Raw genomic sequence first — 7,894 nt, forward strand, 5'->3', positions numbered from 1 at the left:
AACAGTCAAACCTATCACTTATTTCACAGCTTTTCACACAAAGTCGAACTGCAACTCTATGTAATGCTTACTTTTGTCCCCTTAAACTTTTAAAACTTGCTCAAATGAGTGTGGAGCCACTCGTATATGCTTGTTTTCAGTGGCCTCGCACAATGGCCTCTTGTTTAGTGACATATATGTGATATTATCACCAAAAAATAGAAAGGAAAGGAAAAACTTGTTTTAGGAGATGGAATACATAAAGAAATGAATCTTTTGACCACAGAAAATCAGGGACAGACTACTAATGTTAATTACAGAAAACATTTATAACAAAGGGGCACAACCCATTTTTTTCTAAAATTTCCAATTCATTTTTATAGTAAATATTTATAAGTTATTCATGTACTTTCATGTGAGCTTTGTTATTCATATTTATGCTTTTCTGGTATTTTTTTCCTGTCTTGCTTCAAAGTCTTCTCGTAAATTTCTGGAAAGTCTCAAATATCCCTAGCATCATAGGTAAACCACAAAAGTGACAATTCGACAAAATATATTTCACCTATGTAATAAATAAGTCTGTTGTAAGGTTGATTTCTCCTAAGTTGTGTAAAATAGTCTAGTTTATCTATGAAAAATAATAATCATTTTGATCTTATTAGACAAATACTTCTCTGATTAATTAGTGTTTAAAAATTGAGTAAATTATACACTCACATTTAAATTAATGGATACCTGTGGACAAAGTAGCATTTATTAAAATGGAATACACATGTAATTTATACTAAATTCAACTAAGATTTATAGATATTTTCACTTTTAAGTTTTAAACATACATATGATTTTTAAAAAACATTTATACAAAACTGAAATATGACATCCAGGCTAGATTGTGATTTTAAACAGCTAGTAATGCACAATGTGGAAAACTCCAATAAAATGCAGGTATAATTCTTGTGGAAATGTCAGTCATATAACACAGAGTGACATTTACAAGCAAACATGATCCAAACAGCACATGAAGATTCAGGGTAAGTGAACACTCTGACATGCACTGCCAGTTGTACTGGGTCTTCACAGCCACAGATTTTTTCCTCACAAAAAGGGCACCTTACTGGACACATGTGGCAAATGCAAGCCTTGCATTTTTATCATTTTTATACATGAAGTGGATCAGGAAGCCCCTAAACGTATCAGGCACAGCTTCTTATAGCATCCTGAAACTCCTCATTGCCTGCAGATGTGCTTGTTATGCACTCAAATTTATAGGAGGCCAGGGCCAGTGACAAAAGATAGTAAAGCTGGTCTTCCCACACGGTGGTGAGGCCCAGATCCTTCCTGTGCTCTGACACCAGGAGCCTCAGTTGCATTTTGATTTCATTACAGGTTACTGACCCATCAACTGTGGACACACACAGTGGTGGGAAGGGTGGAAGGGAGGTTGTAATTCCTGGAGCACACACAGATTTAATTGCTTCTTCACTCATGTTTCCATTTGGACTCATCATTCAAATCAAATATACAGGTTTCTATAGCATCAGAGGGCTGGCAATTTCCTGGGACCATCTGATGATTGAAAACACAATCTATATGGGTACAGCCATTCTGGCTGCTCAGCAAAAGGAGGCTCATCAGGATTGGTAGGTTTGTGGATATGCCTGTGTTCTGTTAAACTCTCCCAAAAGACAATGGTGCTATCAGTCCAACAAGTCATGACCCAGGCATGAGGTACTCCTTTCACCTTAGTTCCAATACAAACAAAGGCTTCCAGTCCATAGTCAAGAAGAGAAGGCTGCAAAGGTTAGCGTGATCTTCATAGCCATGCTTGTTCCTACAGAGAAAGGTCAGCAGAGTGCACCACTGCTCCAGCTACTCCTGTTTACCTCCTCCTCCAATCCCAGGGACCTGCTCATAGTCGACCAAATTCACAACTCTTGCTGCCTTCCTTGGGGTGTCCAACAGCTGTTAGACTCAAAGTGACTTCACATATGAACAGACTGGTATGTTTATGCTGTTGACCAGCCATGAGTTGTGTGAGGGTCGAATTTGCAAATACTCTCTCTCTCCACCACTGTTTAACATACACGAGAAACAACCGTTCTTTCTCCGCAGTCTTCTGATGTTCCAAAGAAAGCTGGGCATTGACTATTTCTTGAGATAGTGTTTCACTGATTGGTGGGTACATTTAAAATTTTATGTTTAAAATTCCCACAGAAACTTTTTTTTGTATTAAATTCTTTTATTGATACATTGTAGGTATACAACACAATTACATTTCTCATTGGGAATTGTGCCTTTACATAATGCATCTTGGTTCTTCTTTTCTCCCCATTCCTAGCCCTCCCTACACGCCCTCCACCCTTCCCTATTTACAAAGACTTTATTTCCATTTTTTCCATTTCTCATCATTTTTCCTTTCCCTTCTTTCCTTTCCTCTGCCCCTCCCACTACCCCTACCCCTTTGGACCTTTTCTTCCTATTTTGCATTATCGATTATTCATTCTAATAATTGGTACATTTTAGGTATACAATATAATGACATTCATCATTGGAAATTTGCACCTTTACATATTCTTTCTTGGTTCTTATTTTTCACCCTTGCCCAGCCCTCCCTTCAACCCCTCCATTCCTCCCTATTTACAAAGATTTTGTTTCTATTTTTCCGTTTTCTCATATTAATCCCATTCCCTTCTATCCTTTCCCCTACCCCTCCCACTTCCTTCCCCTTTGCCCCTTTTCTTCCTATTTCACATTACCTATTATACACTTAATCCTTATTTACACTTTCAGTTTCTCACACTAGAGAAACTATTCGGTATTTACACATGTGTGTCCTATTTTATTTCACTTAAGAATATTGCCTCAATGTGCATCCACTTAGCTATAAATGTCTCTAATTTCTCATTTTTGATGGCTGAGTAGTACTCCATTTTATAAAAAAACCACATTTTCTTTATCCAGTCTCCAGTTGATGGGCATTTGGGCTGTTTCCAAGTTTTAGCTATTACAAACTGCGCTGCTGTGAACACCCACAGAAACTTTTAATTCTGTGCCTATACCCTTAAGTTGCACAGTCAGACTGGTCACTCCATTTTTTGAGCCCCAAACTGATCACCACTCCAAAAAATAAGATGCTACTAAAGTGGTCTCACCAAAAATATCTATTTTGATTAGTACCATTTGAATTGGATCACTTATTGTTAACATTGTTGAATCAGCCATTCTAGTTCCATCGTCTAAGTTTTCCCTGTGTGCTTCAATAAAAGCCATCATGAAAATCTAGTTCACAAGCACATGGAACAGGTTTAAAATAAAGACATTGCTTCCAATAATGTAAACATAAAGTAAAAATTGAAAAAAAAATTGTCTTTGTAAAGGCTCAGGATCTTGAAGATGTTCCAAAAGAAAGTTTTTCCATCCAAAGCCTGAAGGTAAAGATACCTACGTGTTGGATAAATATTAGATTTTTAAAATGTTGATTATCAAAATGCAAGCTAGATTATGTAAAAGAACAAATTTCCAGTGATGAATGTCATTATATTGTACACCTAAAAAGTACCAATAAAATTAATTTTAAAAAATTAAAATTAAAAAATGAACAGGCTATTTCGGAGAGGAAGAGAATTCTTTTTTTTTTGGTACTGGGGATCAAACACAGGACCTTCCACTTGTGAGGCAGGCAGCGGCATGACTGATCTAAATCCCTGGCTAGGAAGAGAATTGTTGCTCAACACTGTCAATAACAAAATTAAGTTCCTTCATCACATCATGAATGATTCCTTCACATCTAAGAGCTTTGATCAAATATTCTGTTGGTAAGTTATTGGTCTAGTACCTGTTCTTCCTATATGATCTCAACCAGGATTTCTCTTATTCTGCCATGGATATCCATCTTTGTAGAGAACTCCTGTTTACAATGTACAACATGACAAAGAAGATCAGTACTACTCAAGATGTGGGCATCTTGCTCAGCTGCTTCTGGATGAGCTGCTTGGCTTTCTCCAGAGGCAGCAACATGCCTGAGGCAGCCCTCAGAAGCCCTTGCCAAACAGGCGCCCTTATCCCTGCCACAGTATCAGTGGCACACTGCCCAGGCTGCTCCTAGCACAGTTTCCTGGGGGTCTGACACTGCATCAGTCTTGTGGTCAGGAACCAGTCCTTGTTTGTTTTTGTTTTTCTGAATGTGAGCATTGTTTTAGTTTTTGTGTGTGTATGTGTGTGTTTGATGTGTTTGATTTTGATACTGCTTGTCTTTTCTTCTTCTTCCCTTTCTTCCTTTCCCTGTCACCAGTTTCCTTGGGCTTCAGTAACCTTTCTTTGGCTCCTCCATTGCTTCTAATCTTTTTCTGCTTCTCTTCACTATTTTTTCATCTTCACCTTTTATTTTTTTCCTTTTAAATACTTCATTTATTTTTACTCTCTCTATAATTTCTTCCTCTTTTGACCCTCTTTTTTATCTTCATTTTCCAGCTAGTGTTTTTGTCTTACCTTTATCTAATTCTATAGATATCCTTCCACTCTCCAATAAAATCCTCTGTACCACTTTTCTCTCTCTTATATCATAGAGTTTAAAGTTTCAAAGTTTCTCTTTTGCACTCCCCCACTCCCAAACCCTGTATCTTTAATAGTGTAACTATAAAGATTTGCTAATCTTTTGATACTTAACAGTAAAATTACTGTTCGATTGTTTTCTGCTATTAGCAAAAATATAGTTGTCACATTTAGTACATATTAGCTAAAATTCAATACCTGGATTGCCTTATGTTTAGATTACTGTTGATTCTTTTTTCTAGGATTAAGTGTGATATATAAGTGCTTTTTGTTGTATGTTAATATATATTTTGTCTTGGGCAATATTACTATAGCTGATTTATTTACATTAATAAGGTCACATACTTGTGGCTCTCTCTAAGTTAATATTCAGATTACCTTTGTGACATTAGCAATACGGTAAGTCCTCAGCTTATGAACATTCAAGTTGTGAACTTTCACAGGTATACTGTATAAGACTCACTTTTTCAGCTTAGGAATGAATCTCACTTACAAAAAATTCTTCTGGAACAGAAATCATTCATAAGTCTGGGACTTATGTACTAGAGAACATTCCCAGGGAACTTGGATGCTGGGCTAACTACAATGTATCCTCGCTTCTAAAATTGAACAAGGTGATCAGATCTTGGGGCTGCAGCAAAGGATTACAGTTAAACTCACCCAAAATACATCCTGAAAAGCAACCAAAGAGATTTCTATACTGGTAAGAAAGTCCTCAGAGTACAAGTGCCCACAAACTTCAGCACAGAACAAAATAAGCACAGACAAAAACAATAGACACATGGGAAGACAAAGCAACAGAATGACTTCCCAAACTTCCAACTCCATTGAAGCCAAGCCAGGGGGTACCAAAGAGCAAAATAGCATAAACTATGCACCTGAATTAATTGAAAGGATAGCAGAATAGTTTAGAAAGCAGCTCCAAGAAGTACTCAGAGGGATTAGGGAAGATATAACTAAACAGATAATGGAAGTAATAACTGAAAAGATGAAGGAGCTTTCACAAGACATGAATAAAAAGCTAGATGAGTTGAAGAAAACAATACAAATCCTGCATGACCAATTTACAATTACAGTCCATGAGAAGGTTGCAGTTAGAAATCATATTGAAAGTATGGGCAGTAGAACTTACCAATGTGAGGACATAATCTCAGATGTAGAAGACAATGATGCTTTCAAAGATGAAATACTCAAAGACACCTTAAAAACAACAAGAGGAAGAAAAATGGATTAAAAAACTGCTAGATGATGCAAAAAAGACTAAGAATAAATTGAATAAATGAAAAATCAGAACATAATACAAATGGCATGAAAAACCTGTTCACAGAAATAATGACAAAAAACTTTCCAAATATAGAGAAAGATAAACACAGAGATAAGGGAGGTATATAGAATACCAAGTAGACATGATCAAAAGAAAACCTCTTGAGCCGAGGATTTAGGTCAGTGGTTCTGGCGTCTGCCTTGCAAGCGCAAGGTTCCAAGTTTGACTCCCGGTACCAAAAAAAAAAAAAAAAAGAAAGAAAGAAAGAAAGCCTCTCCATGCCACATTATACTTAAAATTCCAGATGACCATCATGTGGACAAAATTTTAAAAGGCAACAATACAGAGGCAAAGCAAAAAGGATCATGGCACACTTCTCCACACAAACTTTAAAGGCCAAGAGGGTTTGGAACCATGTATATGAAGCCCTAAAAGATAACAACCTCCAATGCCAGTTTATGTATCTGGCAAAACTCTCCTTCTGATGGACAAATAAGATACTTCCATGACCAGGAGCACCTCAAAAAAATTATGACCATTAAACCAGCATAAAAATTTTTAAGGATATCCTAGAAAGAGACAATGAAGCCAACAATGCTAATATGTCAAAAAGAATGAATACACCTGGTAGAATGAGCAGCTAAGCCAAACAGGAAAAAATGAGGAAATCAGCAACAAGAGAGGCAGGTGGTGGAATGTGGGGAGCGGTGTCAGCCAAAAAGCTTCATTTTAATTTTACCCTTTGTTATAAATAGCCAGGAGACTATGTAATGGGGAACCGTGTCTCCACTAACTCCGATGTTTCCCTTTAGAGTTTGCCCTAGCAACAAGGTGAACCTTCTGTAACCCCAGGAAACAAAGTAGCCCATGAGGGCGGGGAGTGTTCAGAAAACTAGTAAACAAGGAAGCAGGTGTTTTTTGTATAAAGGTCATGATTAATGACCTAACTCACTGAGTGTATAAAAGAGAGATGAAAATAAACTTGCTTGCTCGGTCATGGGAGCCCTCCCGACTCTGTCTCTTCTCTTGATTTTTCTCAGTCCTCCTTTCCCCCATTCAGGAACTGTTCGACTGGTGACGGCTGGTCCGTCGCAGTGGAACCACTGAGCTAAATCTCTAGCCCCAGTCAGCAACAAGAGAATAATGCAACGACAAGAATAAGTCAATACATCTCAATAATAACTTTCAATGTGAGCGGTTTTAATTCCCCAATCAAAAGACAGACGCTATCAGAATGGATCAGGAAACAAAACATAATTATATGCAGAATACAGGAAACATTTAATTCAAAAGGATACTCATAGATTAAAAATCAAAAGATGGAAAGCAATATTTCTTGCAACAGGAAGCAGTGAAAAAGCAGGAATTGCTACCCTAACTTCAGATAAAGTAGATTTCACGCTAAGACTGATCAGAAGAGCTAAAGATCATTACATATTGGGTAAGGTAATAGTTCAACAGGAAGAGTTAACAATTATAAATACAGAGTCCACCAAAGAAGTATACATCAGGAAAAGAAAAATTTGGATAAATATTTTAATACTAAGTTTACTGAGACATCATGAGATTAATACAACTTACTTTGACCTCTACAATTACAAGAGATGCTCAAGGTGGTCAGCATTAGCTTTCAAATATTATTAGTATAGTGAACTGCTGAAGTGTGTATACATTTTTTGATGGACTCTGTATATATGCACCAAACACTGGTGCACCCAATTTCATAAAATGAACACTAATAAACATGAAAAATCAGATGAACACCAATATAATTCTAATGGGGGATCTCAATACACCACTGCCACAAAGAGACAAATCAACTAGGAAAAAAAGTAAGCAAGTAAATATCAGAGCTGAACCAAACATTTGAACAAATGAACCTAATAGATATTTAGAGTGTCCCACCCAACGACAACAGAGTACACATTCTTCTCAGCAGCACATGGGACTTTCTCAAAAATATACCACATACTTGCCCATAGAGCACACTTATGTAAATGCAAAAGAACTGAACTTATCCCATGCATGTGATCATACAATAGTGCAGTGAGATTAGAAATTAATATCAAAAAACATCACAGAGATTATGCAAAGACATGG

At 36.8% G+C, this 7,894-nt stretch overlaps 1 pseudogene; it reads right to left on the reverse strand.

The window, feature by feature from the left end:
- Window positions 1-869: 869 nt before the first annotated feature.
- Window positions 870-3,249, reverse strand: LOC101708665 (centrosomal protein of 76 kDa pseudogene; annotated as a pseudogene).
- Between the last annotated feature and the right edge of the window lie 4,645 nt (window positions 3,250-7,894).

This window comes from Heterocephalus glaber, unplaced genomic scaffold (assembly GCF_053883595.1).
Source record: "Heterocephalus glaber isolate CG9 unplaced genomic scaffold, H.glaber_assembly_v1.0 deba00001546, whole genome shotgun sequence".
Lineage (NCBI taxonomy): Eukaryota > Metazoa > Chordata > Mammalia > Rodentia > Bathyergidae > Heterocephalus > Heterocephalus glaber.